General features: G+C 55.7%; 2 non-coding genes across 2 annotated transcripts; both read left to right on the top strand.

The window, feature by feature from the left end:
* The first annotated feature begins 3,045 nt into the window (after positions 1–3,045).
* On the top strand, positions 3,046–3,117 carry TRNAA-UGC (transfer RNA alanine (anticodon UGC)). The gene has a single exon. It is a non-coding gene; the product is annotated as a tRNA-Ala (tRNA).
* Positions 3,118–3,614: 497 nt separating this feature from the next.
* TRNAA-CGC (transfer RNA alanine (anticodon CGC)) lies at positions 3,615–3,686 on the top strand. The gene has a single exon. It is a non-coding gene; the product is annotated as a tRNA-Ala (tRNA).
* Positions 3,687–16,183: the final 12,497 nt, after the last annotated feature.

The following is a 16,183-nucleotide window of genomic DNA, read 5'->3' as shown; positions in this document are numbered from 1 at the left end:
CGTAGTGAAATGGCCACGGCTGAGGAACCTGGCGGCGATCAGGTCATTTCTGGGGCTAGCTACTTATTATCGTCGATTTGTGAAGGGATTCAGCGAGATTGCACGCCCCCTCACCCAACTCACTTCCCCTAAGAACCCCTATCAGTGGACTAGGCCTGCCAGACGAACTTCACCACTCTCCAGGACTACCTCATCCATTCCCCCACCCTGGGATTCCATGACTTTTCCACCGAATTTATTTTGGACACCGACGCCTGCAGCAGTGGGCTGGGTGCGGGGTTGTCACAGGTGCAGGATGGGATGGAGCAGGTCATCGCATATGCCAGCCGGACCCTGAGCGGGGCCAAACTGAATTATTGCATGATCCGTCAGGAACTGTATGCCGTCATTTTCGCGTGTAAGCAGTTCTGGCCGTATTTGTATGGCAGGAAATAACGTATGCGCACTGACCATTATGCTCTGCATTTCCTCCTCACATTCAAGGAACCGCGGGGGCAGATTGCCCGGTGGCTGACGCAGCTGCAGGAGTATAACCTGCAAATCGAATACAGGGCTGGGCAGATGCACGCAAACGCAGACGCCTTGGCAAGGCGACCCGCGGTGTGCGCCGAGACGAGGGTGGAGGAGGCCTGCCCGTGCTTCACAGGGGGACGCTGCCAACAGGCAACGGCCCCCCTGGAATGCCCTGAGACTAACCCTCCTCCATTGAGCGAGAGTGCCGTGTGTGCCACCAAGGTCCCTGCAGAAGAAGCCAGGGACCCAGTGGACCACCCGGCGGGTGGCCCGTCGGGCCCACACTCCGGGGCCGGATGGGCCGCTCAGCCCCGCCCGGTCGGATCCAAGAGGATGTCGACTGTGCATTCCTGGGTCTGTATGACGAGCAGCTGAGACAGAACCAGCAGCAGGACCCAAACTTGGCGGCGGTGGAGGTGGCCCTGCGAGAGGAAAAGGTCACCCTGCAGGGACCCTGGAGTGGTTTGTATGCCCGGTTGTGTATAAAGCCGGGCAGCCAGGGTGCATCTGTGTTCCCGTCCAGGTACGACCCCAGCTGCTACAGTTGGTGCACGACCACCCGCTCGGGGGCCATGATGAGGAACAGCGCACTTGGGAGACCCTGCGTCACCAGTATCTCTGGCCCAAATTGTGGCCGCCTGGGTACAGGGCTGCCGCGCTTGTCAGCAGTGTGGGCAGAAACTGGCGCGGTATCAGGTGCCCCTGAGGCCATTCCGCATCAGCCGGGCGAACCAGCTAGTTAGGATCGACCTACAGGGGCCATTCTCATGATCCCACCGAGGCAACCGGTATATCCTCGTAGCGGTGGAATATTTCACGCGCTATCCAGTGGCGGTGGCCATCCCTGACAAAACAGCCCTTGTGGTCGCCCGGGCATTTGTGGAGCATTACGTGCTTAAACATGGGATCCTGAACGAGTCATTACTGACCAGGGTAGTGAGTTCGAGGCAGAGCTATTTCAGGCACTATGCCGGGAGTTCGGAATCCAGAAGGACCGAACAACGGCATACCACCCCCAGGCGAATAGTATGGTGAAGCATATGAACCAGACCTTAGCCGGGAAGCTCAAATGTATGGCAGGCCGCCAATCAACAGGATTGGGACGAACACCTCCCCTATGTCCTGTTCGCCTACGCCACCACGGTACACACATCTATGGGACAGACCCCGTTCCTAATGATGTTTGGTCGTGAGTCTCGCCTACTCGCAGATCTGTTGTTCGGCGTTCCCCCACCACAACCGGAGGAAGGGGAGCCAGCCCGTGGAGCACCTGATGGGGACCTTACGAGGGGCCAGGCCTACGAACAGGGGGAGGCCGCACATCAGCGGCAAGAGCAGGGCGCCCGGCCCGCGTAGAACCGCCCTTCTACTCGGCAGGCTCTAAGGTGTGGTTGCACACCCCGCGCGTAGGGGCTGGACAGGTGGGGAAACTGACCAGCTACTGGCGCGGACCCTGAACCATGGTGTGGCAGATCTCCCCCTGGATGGTACTGATCCAGGACGGGGAGAGGGGCCGAGAGATGGTGGTCAACGTCCACCGATTAAAACCAGGGAGGGCAGCCCCGGCGAGAGAGACCCCCGCCATTCGGGTACCCCGAAATCCCGGGATCCCCGCGCCCCCCATACTTGGGTCGCATCGCACCGTATATGGGCCCCGCGGGACCCCAGCCCCTGGGAGGCTCCGGCCCGGCCAGGAGGCGGCGAGGGCGGCGGCCTCTAAACCCCTCTGCCCCAGAGTTTGTTCCCCAGCCCGCAGATTCCGGGGGGCGGGAGGAGCCTTTGGAGTGGAGAAAGAGATCGCCGCGGGAGCCCCAGAGAACGGAGCCACCACCCACGAAACCGGCAACCAGCGCCGGGCGAGTCCCGCAGACTCCGCGGCGCTACCTCGTGGGGGCGGCCCAGGCGAGGTGCTCCAGTCAACACTCCATGTATGGGCAGGATCATAAGTCTTATCCAAAGCTGCTCAAACTGCCTACACGACTTAAGTCCTTTATTTGTCGTAACGGTATGCATAATAGAGTGAAACTGCTCTCTTATCTTCATTATTATTTGTGACCTACCAATGTCTGCAGCCAGAATCAATCAATCACAATCCTATTGCCTGCACCTTTAATTCCTCCAGTTTGATAATGCTTCTCTTGTCCGTATTCATCTGTGCAGATAGGTTTTTACAGGTAGGAACAATATGTTCCACACTGCCCACCAGGGATTTTTTGTCTGTCTGTCGTGTATAAATAAATATATAATATAAACAGCTCTTTGATTGGTGGAGACCTACTGCCAGGTATGGAGAGGAGAGGTGGCTAAGGGGGGGGGGGTCAAGGGAGGGGCCTAAGGGAAGGGGGGGTCAGGGGAGGGGCCTAAAGATATGGGGGGGGGGGTGGTCAAGGGAGAGGCCTAAGGGAGGGGGGGTCAGGGGAGGGGCCTAAGGATATGGGGGGGGGTGGTCAAGGGAGGGGCCTAAGGGAGGGGGGGTAAGGGGAGGGGCCGATAGTTAAGGGGGCTGGCTACCTGGCTGGCTGCTAGCATGGTGGGGATGTAGCTCAGTGGAAGAGCGCACGCTTTGCATGTGTGAGGCCCTGGGTTCAATCCCTGGCATCTCCATGTTGGAAGCTTTTATTTAATTCATTTTTCCAACAAAGGTTGAATTCCAAAATCAATTGGCTGTGTCATTGTCCCTGTAATAGGGGTACACATGATCTCTCGTAAATATTACCCGATATGAACGATACCTTCGGATGAATTTGAGTTGATTTTAGGAACTTGCTATTTGTATAACTAGCGATGGACACAGTGATCAAATGGTTTACTTAAACATGTGTAGATGAAAGCAAGTGCTTCAAAGTATCCAGAACACTTTTATTTCCGAATTAAATATTTCCAAGAATAAATAAATTGGGACAGCATTATAGTATCCATCCACATGTATTCTTGTTATTTTTGTTTCAAAGAAATACATTTTGCTTGGACTCTGTGCAGACTCGATGTGTACAGGGCCCAGGGCCAACAGTAGAGTGAGTGGGGTGACGAGGGAGAGGAAGAAGCTGATGACGAAGTTTCACCCTGTACCGAGGTGAACTGCGCCCAAGTAGAACCACCATGGGGATGTAGCTCAGTGGTAGAGCGCACGCTTCGCATGTGTGAGGCCCCGGGTTCAATCCCTGGCATCTCCACGAGGTGATATTTTGCCAGTGGACAATTTTACTCGAAGGAATATGCGTGGCCTGCACAAAACGTCTGCTTGTTTTTCATTCGTTATGGTTGCTGAGCATAGATCCAGAAGACCAACATGTCATACGGTCAGCAATGAACAGCACTACAATCAAAGCTATCGTCGATAAGAGTTAACATGTTTATGACATTCATATTCTTGGTTCTTTCGGTAAAGTCACGTCAAAGGGAAATAATAAAATAATAAAATAATAAAAATATAAAACAATAAAATTCTCACGACGTTTCGACTGCTACACAAGCAATCATCAAGTGTGAAATCAAAATATTTATGGAAATTAGCAAGATAATTAGACTTGAAACTGTAGGATGGACTTCCAAATGTGAGCAGTGCGTGGAGGAAGCCGAGAGAAAAGTGTTGTGACCTGCCGAGTGGTGGTCGAACGGAGTGGGTGAGAAGAAAATCAGTCTGGAGTCCTCATCGCTGAAGGATAACTCAACGAGTGGAATTATACAAGTAAAAACAACAGTTTCACTCTGCCCATCAGGGATTATTTGTCTGTCCTGCATAGCCCCTCCCAAACATGTACGTTCCGGGATTGGTTGAAGTGCATCACGTGACCGCGAGCTTTCTGTCGTGCACGAATGCGCTGTCCAACCAAGTTCCTACCTGCCCACTCCGAAGGAACGTGTTTTACGGTTAAGTCATAGTCCTCACATACCGCTGGTATCAATGCGGATAAGAGGAGCTGCGACCCACTACTCTGTAGAGTAACATTGGTATAAACGCTTGTTACAATATGAACAGCGCATTGAAAACGAATACTATTTTGTGTACTGTTTACAAAGTGTGTTCACAAATCCACACTGAGAAACACGATGATTGACAGAGGGGTGCAAATAATTTTTTCGATAGTGTATTTAAGTAGAGGTACTGCAGGATATAGTTTCAGTTTTAAAGGCATAGTTTAACAAGACAACACTTTCCACCATCCTTCAAACCCATTGGTGAAAAAAAGCAAAGTTTTTGTTTACATTATAACATAATGTTTATGCGAGAACCGGGGGCTTATGAGACCTCGGGGTACCGCCGTGAGGTTCAAATTTTCACTCACAGCTGCCAACTTCAAGTGTTTTTCCAGATAGGGTTCCAAGGTGCTCCTGACCGCTCTGGGACTCTCAGTCACTGCTCTCCCCATTAAGGCCCGGGAACAACTCATCCCAACTTCGGTTAAGCTCCCTCCTCTCTCCCCTCCTGGCTTCCCTCGCCGTTTCAAAGACAAAGCATGTGTTATTATCAGAGCATGTTTGTTTGTATGTTTTGCCACAAGTTTGTGTGGTTTAAGCACGGCTTGATGCCTTGCAACAAGTGTCTATTTGACGGTTAAACCCACCATGTTTATATTGTACCGTGGGTATATGTGCACGTGTTTGATGTATCGGTGTGTTTTTGTATGAACAAGCGCTTCTTATGTGATGCCGCCGCCACGAAGCCGTTCGGCAGGCGCCCCATCTGTGACCTCGCCACCACCAAGCGACGGAGCCGATCCCGAGGCCCCCTCACCTCACCTCACCTCACATGAACACACCCGCACGCATTTTCCCCCCACCCATAGAGCTGGAAGGGGAGATCACCTGATCGACCGGTTTTTATCCGAGAAGCCCTTATCGGGATTGACTTTCACAGTTTCCGGCGACCAGGGAATTGGACGACCTCCCCCGACGCTACGTTGCGCCGCGGCGCTGCGACCGGCCTTAATATGGTATGGTTGCGGCGAGGGGCATTCGGCCACCGCGGTTGAGGCGCATCCCCCCACAAACACCCCCACGGGTCGACGAGACAGGCAGAGGAGGGACGGGGTGGCATAGCTTAGGTTGCGCAATTGATAGGGCAGGTGGTGGGGACATGCGGAGGCTCCGCGCTTAACTGCCGCAGCACATCCGATTAGCATATCAAAGGCGCCCGGAACCGCCGTGCGTGTGCCAGCGGGCGCGAGCCCATTGTTAAGGAAAAACTGGGAGCCGCATCCCTTTGATGTAGGGAGGATAAAAAGGGGGGCGCAAAGGGGAAATTGCGCTCTTACTCCAGCACCAGGCGACAGGACGCTCTCCAGCCCAGCGACCCGGACGTCCGTGAGACGCACCGAGGTACGCTGCGAGCAGGGGATCAACGGACCGCCGTGAGCACCTAACAGTGAGTAGGAAGGTGAATTAGAATCATAGCCGATTAATAGGGAATAGGTACAGGGGTAGTGGAATAGGCCAGCCTCGTCGATTCATACTGACTCAACCACCAGTTCCAGGTAGCAAACAATAAATCATTAATAGCGAATCGTGGCCTCGTGTGATCTCGTCGAGCAGTGTGAACGCGTGTAGTGCTGCGTGTACAACGGCTCGCCTCGTGGGAGCGCTGCGCAGAGCGGCGCGAGAGTGGGTGTCGCGTGTGTGCAGGTGTTTGCGCTCGTAGTGTGGGGGAAGGGGTCAGTGCGTCCGCAGGTCCCCGCTCCGTCTATCGCCGCAGGGACTCGCGCGGTGTGAGGGCAGTGTCGTTCACCCTCCGACCCCTGACCCCCGTTTAGAGCGCGTGATTTATGGAGAGACAAAACAGCATTTACAGGTGAACGAGAGCGTGCGGCGAGCTATGCCTCTCACACGAGCTCGCGGAGGGACGGACCAGGGAGGGGAGCCGTTGGGCGATGAGCCCAGCGACGGCAGCAGCGGCTCGCAGAGTAGCGAGGGGTCGGCGAACGGCGGAGCCCCTGCCATAGGCATGGAGCAGGGAGGGACTTCGGGGACCAGCGGCCCCAACAATTTGGTGTCAGAAGTGGGACGAACCCTCACGCCTTCACGGGAAGGTAGCGCGTTACTCCACGCAAAGGTAAGGCATGTGTTCACCGGCCAGGGGACCCCTACATGGAAAGCGTTTTCCTGCAATATCATAGGGGCTAAAGAGCTTAATGGCTGGTCGGACGCGCAGGTGTTACGACATTTTACGTTGAACCTGGAGGGGCGGGCAGCCGACTTTGTAGAGGCACTACCCGAAAGCGCGCAAACCCAACTAGAGGAACTAATGCGTAGATTAGATCGGCGTTTCGGCACGCGCAACGTGATACAGGCAAAGACGGCCTTAGAGGCGCGCCGACGCCAACCTGGCGAGGACTTCCGAGACTACGCCGAGGAAGTGCGATCACTAACCCGGATCGCCCGCCCAGAGTTTGCGAAGGAGGTCATTGACGCGCTAGCTGCGGACAAGCTACTCAGGTACCTAGCTCGCACCGTGTGGTGGCAGCCCAAAAGGGGTAGCGCAGGCCTCCCCTTCGATACCCTAGTCGAGGAAGCACTGGAGTGTGAGGAGCTCTCCAGCGAATGCGCGCAGCTCTGAAGGTCGGGACAGGAGTGCACCGTGGCGAGCCTCATCCCTGACGAGGAGGAGGATGAGAAGGAGCCCGCCAGCCCCATAAGGAGACGGGCAAGAGAGCCCCAGAGATCCCGAGAGACAACCCCGTGGTGGGTGGCCGGGTTACAGGCCGGTATGGGAGATATGATAAACCAAGTAGGTGAGAGGGTAACCCAAGTACGCGAGGAAGCGAATAAAAATATGACCAAACTGCAATCCTCCGTTGAGACCATCCGATCCGAGATGGGGGAACTAGACTCCACGGTAGGAAGGCTAACTGGAAGGATAGCCCGACTAGAAGCAGAGTATGAGCAACAGCGCACGGGGGGAGGAGGGAGTGGGCAGAAAGCTCGCCACAGAGCCGCCAACCTTCCCCCTCCATGCCATATATGCGACCAACGGGGACACCGAATGAGGGACTGTCCTCAGGTCACCCGAGCTAGACAAGAGCTAAGGTCAACCACTAAGGCCCCCCTAGAGAGGAGACCACCTAGGGGTGCAATCGACTTGGTCCCGATACAAACAGACCATAATGAGAGTAATGGCGAGCGAGTGATCCCCACACAGGTTCCAGCAACAACGCCCACGGAAGCGGTGACTCCGGGCAACTGGCTGCGGGAGCTGGTGGCGGGGATCACGGGGGCCACATCGCTGGTGGAAGGGGAGGTAAACGGAATGCGTACCCGAATCCTGCTGGACACGGGGGCGGTGGCCTCGCTCGTGAGCGCAGCACACTGCAGCGCGATTGGGGTCGACGTGCGTCACCTGCAGGCACCGGACCGAGCGCTGCACACGGCGAGCGGAGCCGGAATGGGGCTGCTGGGGAGAGCCACCCTAGAGGTCCGCATAGGCAGTCAGGTGTGCACCCAGGAGTTCTACGTGTCGAGTGCGTTGTGTCACGAGTGTATCGCAGGTACCGACCTCTTAGAACAGCTGGGACTCAACGTGCAACCCCGCCAGCGATGCGCCACCATGGAGAGCAACGACGAGCGGATACCGTTCCTGGGACGAGAACCAACGCGCCCCCGCTTCGCACCTGTGGCCGCTATCCTGGCGACGGCAGTCACCATCGGGCCGCTCACCGAGATGCTGGTGCCGGTGGCAACATCCCCCACCGACCCCGCGCTCCGACCATCAGGGGAGGTAATGCTAACTCCTCACCCGGAGTTTGCAAAACGGTATGGGGTCGTGGGATCCGCCACGTTGGTAAACGCAGATGGGGACCGATTGTTTATGCGGATGTTTAACTCCCACAGTACCCCAGCGATACTGCGACGGCGCACCCCGATAGCCACCATACACCCCCTTCACGCATTCCACTCTAACGACTCGGTGTTTGCACTCTGGGCTGAGGACCCCGGTCGTCCTGAGGGTGACCAGGACCTGGCCTGGCGAGTTGGCCCGACTCCCAGAGCCGAGGTCGTTCCCCTGCTCGACGCGTTACATGTACCATGGGCGGATTTACCTAAGGGAGAGGCCGATCGGCTGCGCGAGTTACTGCGGGAGTATGCCGATGTGTTCAACGAACACGACTCGGACGTGGGTCGGACCGACCTTGTTAAGCACCAAATTGACACCGGTGCAGCCCGACCCATCAAACTCCCTGCGTACCGAGTGGGCGCACCCAAAGGCACCCAGATCAAAGAGGCGGTTGGGGACATGCTTCGCGATAACATAATTCAGCCCTCGGCGAGCCCCTGGTCAGCCCCGGTGGTACTAGTAACGAATAAGGATGGGTCAACCCAGTTGTGCGTCGATTACCCTAAACTGAACGCAGTCACGCTCGGCGACGCCTTCCCCATACCCCGTATCGACGACACTTTTGACAGCCTCGCTGGAGCGCGATATTTTTCCACCCTCGATCTCGCGTCCGGGTACTGGCAGGTGGAGATGGCGGAGGAGGATCGGCCAAAAACCGCATTCACCACCCCGATGGGACTATTCGAGTTTCGAGTACTCCCGTTCGGACTCAACCAATGCGCCCGCGACGTTCCAGCGGCTGATGGAGTTGGTGATGCGGGGCTTGCAATGGGAACAGTGCCTGATTTACTTGGACGATGTGATAGTGTTCAGTAGATCTTTGTCTGAGCACTGGTCCAGGCTACGAGAGGTGTTCCAGCGACTGCGAGCGGCTCATCTCAAGCTCAAGCCACGTAAGTGTTACATCGCACAACGCGAGGTGGGTTACCTCGGGCATCGCGTCAGTGAGGCAGGTGTACGCACCAATCCGGAGAAGGTACGTGCCGTTGTGGAGTGGCCACGGCCAAGGAATTTGACGGAGATCAGATCATTTTTGGGGCTCTCCACCTATTATCGTCGATTTGTAAAGGGATTCAGCGAGATTGCACGCCCTCTCACCCAACTCACCTCCCCTAAGCACCCCTATCAGTGGACGGGGGCCTGCCAGACGGCCTTCACCACTCTCAAAGATCACCTCACCCACGCCCCCACCCTCGCTTTCCCCGATTTTACCACCGATTTTATTTTGGACACCGACGCCTGCAGCAGCGGGCAAGGCGCGGTGTTGTCACAGGTACAGGATGGGACGGAACGAGTCATCGCGTACACCAGCCGGATCTTGAGTGGGGCCGAGCTGAACTATTGCGTGACCCGCCAAGAGTTGTACGCCGTGATTTTGGCATGTAAATAGTTCCGGCCGTATTTGTACGGCAGGAGATGTCGCGTACGCACTGACCATTATGCTCTGCAGTTCCTTCTTAAATTCAAGGAGCCGCTGGGGCAGATGGCCCGGTGGTTGGCGCAGTTGCAGGAGTACAACCTGCAAATCGAGTATCGGGCTGGCCGGACGCATGCAAACGCGGACGCCTTGTCGAGGCGGCCCACGGTGTACGCCGAGACAAGGGCGAGGAGGCCTGCCCGTGTTTCACGGGTGGACGCTGCCGGCAGGCAACGGACCCCTGAGAGGCCGCAGCCACTGACCCCCGCCCAGCGAGAGAGAGTGCAGTATGCACCACAGAGACCCTCACAGGTGGCACCGAGGATCCCGTCGACTGCCCAGCAAGCGCGGGACCCACGACTCGGGACCTGGTGGATCACCCCGCCCCGATCGGACGGATCCAGGAGGACATCGGCTGTGCCTTCCCGGGCCTGAACGACGAGCCGCTGAGACAGACTCAGCAGCGAGATCCCGATCTGGCGGCGGTGTAGGCGGCACTGGGGGAGGAAAAGGACGCACTACCAGGACCCTGGAGCGGTTTGTATGGCCGGTTGTGTGTACAAAACGGGGTGGTACGGGAGTTAACCGAGGCCGGCCAGCCGGGGTGCATCTGTGTTCCTGCCCAGGTACGACCCCAGCTGCTACGGCTGGTGCATGACCACCCACTCGGGGGCCACGATGGGGAACGACGCACTCGAGAGACCCTGCGTCGCCAGTATCTCTGGCCCAAATTGGCACAAGACGTGGCCGCCTGGGAACAGGGCTGCCGCGCCTGTCAGCCGCAAGAATCAGCTGGTCGGGATCGACCTACAGGGGCCATTCGCGCGATCCCATCGAGGCAACCGGTATATCCTAGTCGCAGTAGAGTATTTCACCCGCTACCCCGTGGCAGTGGCCATCCCTAATAAAACGGCCTTGGTGGTGGCCCAGGCATTTGTGGAACATTACGTACTTAAGCACGGGATCCCAGAACGAGTCCTCACCGACCAGGGTAGCGAGTTCGAGGCCGAGCTGTTCCAGGCACTGTGCCGAGAATTCGGAATCCAGAAGGACCGAACCACAGCGTACCACCCCCAAGCGAACGGTATGGTAGAGCACATGAATCAGACCCTAGCGGGGAAACTCAAACGTATGGCGGCCGCAAATCAACGGGATTGGGACGAACACCTCCCCTATGCCCTTTTCGCCAACGCCACCTCCGTACACACGTCGACGGGACAAACCCCGTTTTTAATGATGTTCGGCCGTGAGTCTCGTTTACCCGCAGATCTGCTATTCGGCGTTCCTTCCCCCCAGCCGAAGGAGGGAAGCCGCCCCGTGGAACACCTGTTGGAGACCCTGCGAGAAGCCCGAGGCCGAGCATACCCGCTAGGGGAAGCCGCGCATCGGCGGCAGGAACAGGGCACCCGACCCCGCATGGAACCCCCCTTATTCCTAACAGGCGCTTAGGCATGGCTACACACCCCTCGCGTCAGGGCCGGGCAGGTGGGGAAACTGACGACCTACTGGCGGGGACCCTGGACCGTGGTGCGGCAGATCTCCCCCTGGACAGTACTAAGTTATGGCGGGGAGAGGGGTCGAGAGACGGTGGTCAATGTCCGCCGTTTAAAACTGTGGAAAGCGGCCCCGACGAGAGAGAACCCCGTCACCCGAAGGCCCCGAAATCACGGAGTAGCCGCACCCCTCGTGTTGGGGGGCCTCGCACACTACATGGGCCCCGCCGGGCCCCCGAGACGCCCCGATCCAGTCAGGAGACGGCGCGGATGAAGGCCCCTAAACCCTTTCGCTGCTGAGTTTGTGCCCCAGCCCACAGGTGCCGGAGGACGGGGAGAGCCGCTGGAGTGGAGGAGGAGGCTGCCGCAGGAGCTACAGAGGACGGAACCACCCGCCCCGAGACCAGCCACAAGGTCCGGACGGATCCCCCGGACCCCGCAACGTTTCCTCGTGGTCGCGGCCCAAGCAAGGTGCTCCAGTCAACCCGGGATGGGGACTGGCACCTCGGGGGGCTATGTGATGCCGCCGCCACGAAGCCGTTCGGCAGGCGCCCCATCTGCGACCTCGCCACCACCAAGCGACGGAGCCGATCCCGTTTCCCCATCACCTCACCTCACATGAACACACCCGCACGCATTTTCCCCCCACCCATAGAGCTGGAAGGGGAGATCACCTGATCGACCGGTTTTTATCCGAGAAGCCCTTATCGGGATTGACTTTCACGGTTTCCGGCGACCAGGGAATTGGACGACCTCCCCCGACGCTACGTTGCGCCGAGGCGCTGCGACCGGCCTTAATATGGTATGGTCGCGGCGAGCGGCATTCGGCCACCGCGGTTGAGGCGCATCTCCCCACACACACCCCCACGGGTCGACGAGACAGGCAGATGAGGGACGGGGCGGCATAGCTTAGGTTGCACAATTGATAGGGCAGGTGGTGGGGACATGCGGAGGCTCCGCGCTTAACTTCCGCAGCACATCCGATTAGCATATCAAAGGCGCCCGGAACCGCCGTGCGTGTGCCAGCGGGCGCGAGCCCATTGTTAAGGAAAAACTGGGAGCCGCATCCCTTTGATGTAGGGAGGATGAAAAGGGGGGCGCAAAAGGGAAATCGCGCTCTTACTCCAGCACCAGGCGACAGGACACTCTCCAGCCCAGCGACCCGGACGTCCGTGAGACGCACCGAGGTACACTGTGAGCAGGGGATCAACGGACCGCCGTGAGCACCTAACAGTGAGTAAGAAGGTGAATTATAATCATAGCCGATTAATAGGGAATAGGTACAAGAGTAGTGGATTAGTCCAGCCTCGTCGATTCATACTGACTCAACCACCAGTTCCAGGTAGCAAACAATAAATCACTAATAGTGTGATGCCGCCGCCACGAAGCCATTCGGCAGGCGCCCCATCTGCGACCTCGCCACCACCAAGAGACGGAGCCGATCCCGCATCCCCCTCACCTCACCTCACATGAACACACCCGCACGCATTTTCCCCCCACCCATAGAGCTGGAAGGGGAGATCACCTGATCGACCGGTTTTTATCTGAGAAGCCCTTATCGGGATTGACTTTCACGGTTTCCGGCGACCAGAGAATTGGACGACCTCCCCCGATGCTACGTTGCGCCGCGGCGCTGCGACCGGCCTTAATATGGTATGGTCGCGGCGAGGGGCATTCGGCCACCGCGGTTGAGGCGCATTCCCCCCACACACCCCCCCACGGGTCGACGAGACAGGCGGAGGAGGGACGGGGCAGCATAGTTTAGGGTGCGCAGGAGCACGGCGCCATGCATGAGAGGGAGATTAATACCGGTAGGAACAATGTTCCACACTGCCCACCAGGAATTATTGGTCTCTCTGTCGTGCACGAATGCGCTGTCCAACCATGTTCCTACCTGCCCACTCCGAAGGAGCGTGTTTGGAATCGGTGCCGCAGCACATCCGATTAGCATATCAAAGGCGCCCGGAGCCGCCGTGCGCGTGCCGAAACGCGAGCCCATTGTTAAGGAAATACTGAGAGCCGCATCCCTTTGATGTAGGGAGGATAAAAAGGGGGCGCAAAGGGGAAATCGCTCTCTTACTCCAGCGCCAGGCGACAAGACGCAGCTCCAGCCCAGCGACCCGAACGTCCGTGAGACGCATCGAGGTACGCTGCGAGTACGGGATCAACGAACCACCGTGGGCACCTAACAGTAAGTAAGGAGGGGAAGGAGGATCATAGTCCATAAATAAGGAATAGGTACAGGGGTAGTGGAATAGGCCAGCCTCGTCGACTCACTGATTTAACATCAATTCGCAGGTAGCAGACAATAAATTATTAATAGCTGACCGTGTCTCCGTGTGATCTTGTGGAGAAGTGGGAACGCGTGTGGTGCTGTGTGCACAGCGGCTCGTCACGTGGGAGCGCGGCGTACAGCGGCACACGAGTGGGTGTCGCGTGTGTGCAGGTGTGTGCGCTCGTAGTGTGGGGGAAGGGGTCGGTGCGTCCGCAGGTCCCCGCTCCGTCTATCGCCGCAGGAACTCGCGCAGGGTGAGGGCAGCGTCATTCGCCCTCCGACCCCTGACCCCTGTTTTATAGCGCGTGATTCGTGGAGAGACAACGCAGCGTTTGCAGGTGAACGAGAGCGTACGACGAGCTATGCCTCTCACACGAGCTCGCGGAGGGACGGACCTGGGAGGGGAGCCGTCGGGCGATGAGCCCAGCGACGGCAGCAGCTGCTCGCAGAGAAACGAGGGGTCGGCGAACGGCGGAGCCCCTGCCATGGGAAGGGAGCAGGGAGAGACTTCGGGGACCAGCGGACCCAACAATAGCGAATCGTGGCCTACGCGTGTAGTGCTGCGTGTACAACGGCTCGCCTCGTGGGAGCGCTGCGCAGAGCGGCGCGAGAGTGGGTGTCGCGTGTGTGCACGTGTGTGCGCTCGTAGTGTGGGGGAAGGGGTCGGTGCGTCCGCAGGTCCCCGCTCCGTCTATCGCCACACGGACTCGCGCGGTGTGAGGGCAGCGTCGTTCGCCCTCCGACCCCTGACCCCCGTTTAGAGCGCGTGATTTATGGAGAGACAACACAGCATTTACAGGTGAACGAGAGCGTGCGGCGAGCTATGCCTCTCACACGAGCTCGCGGAGGGACGGACCAGGGACGGGAGCCGTCGGGCGATGAGCCCAGCGACGGCAGCAGCGGCTCGCAGAGTAGCGATGGGTCGGCGAACGGCGGAGCCCCTGCCATAGGCATGGAGCAGGGAGGGACTTCGGGGACCAGCGGCCCCAACACTTACACTAAATGGACTACATTTAAAAAAACACAAGTTTCTTACAATAATTTTGCGGTAGGTTATACACTTTATTTGAAGTTGGTTCAAGAAAAACGAGCACTGTTTATTCCATGGAGGTAGTCGTAAAATAATAACAGATGACTGCTTTGAAACATTAGAGCAATGAGTTGCACCATGTGGAAACTCGCGCGTCGAATGACATCGCCTAATGAGAAAACCCGTCTGCTTTAAAAAAAAAAAAATCCTTTGCCCATTGTGGGGGGGAAGGATTACTGTCTTCAAAAGAGCGGCAATCTGCAAGTTCATATATGGGACAATTGGAGTTTGGTTCAAAGTTCTGTTTATCTTTCCTATACTTTGCACTCCTATCGTGTATTTGCATTGCTTGTTGTAACGTTCTTACCCGCCCCCTATTGGACGTTTGTGAAAAAGAGCCGTATACCTTATCGGTTTCCTCCTGGAGTATAGAGTTTCCGATTATGTAATACGACACTCCCTCCTTTCCTCTCATGTTACCCTACATCAACCCAAGCATTAAACAGGAAGTATTGCAAATGTAAAATGTTATTAACATTGTCGAGTGTTTACATATTCTTTTCACGATAATTTTTTTATTTAAAAAAATGTGTAGAGGAGAGGATTTCCTGTATTTCTAAGATTACATCAAACTACGTCTCATGTACTGTTTATAACGGACTCGTAGAGTTAATTAGCTGATTAACAACAATTGATAGCAGCTAAAACTCACAAAAAGGAAGTTGATGCGGATGTCAATTAAGTTTGAGGACATGAAAGCAGATGCTCCTGGTTATAGCCAAATACCTGTCATAAAGAAGTATAAAATTCAGACATTAAGTCACAATTTTAATGGGACAAATTCATGCATATAAAATTCAGGTGTTTCATTTACTTCCCTTTACTTTAACATGTTATAGAACTAAACCTACAGGTTAAATTTAAACCAACTGTATTATATAGATACATATTAATTGTATGGTAAATACAAGTAAATACATGGTGATCATTAAACAAAACTATTTTATTTGACCAGACAAGGCCTACTGAGCGAAATAGTTATTTTTGAGAAGCGATCTGGTTATCACAAATGATAGCTCAACGTATTGGCGTATCATGTGGACATTTATAGCAGGCAAATACTCTAAATGTGTGATGTAGATTCTAAATGTGGAGGGCAAAATCGGAGGACTCGGAGAAAAATCCACCTGACCACGGAGAAAACACACAAGCTGCAAATATACAACACACGTTAGGGTCGGGATCGAGCCCACGACCTCCTGTATACCAGGCAAGGTAGTTAATATCTCCCCACGGTGGCGCGCCATTGATGTTATAAGAGTACCATTACACATCCAATGGGTAAAATGTATAAATTTTAACGCGAAATTTGCAGAGGATTTGGCTTCATCATTTCTCGTGATTGTGAAAAATGATCGATTACTTGCAATTTTATAATTATTACTGATCCTCACAACCTGCGTGTCCATGACTCAGTCGTTACCACGTAGCCACAAATCAGTCTGACATGAAACCGATCATCTTAACAAAGAATAACAACAGATTAACACGCTCTATAGATTAACTCCCATATAGACTATGTAGGTAAGTAATATATATATATTTATATCGCCCAATGTGTTATATT

This window comes from Lampetra fluviatilis, chromosome 48, assembly GCF_964198595.1.
Source record: "Lampetra fluviatilis chromosome 48, kcLamFluv1.1, whole genome shotgun sequence".
In the NCBI taxonomy this organism is placed as follows: Eukaryota; Metazoa; Chordata; class Hyperoartia; order Petromyzontiformes; family Petromyzontidae; genus Lampetra; species Lampetra fluviatilis.
The sequence above is the reverse complement of the archived record's forward strand: the minus strand, read 5'-3'. Positions and strand labels throughout refer to the sequence as shown.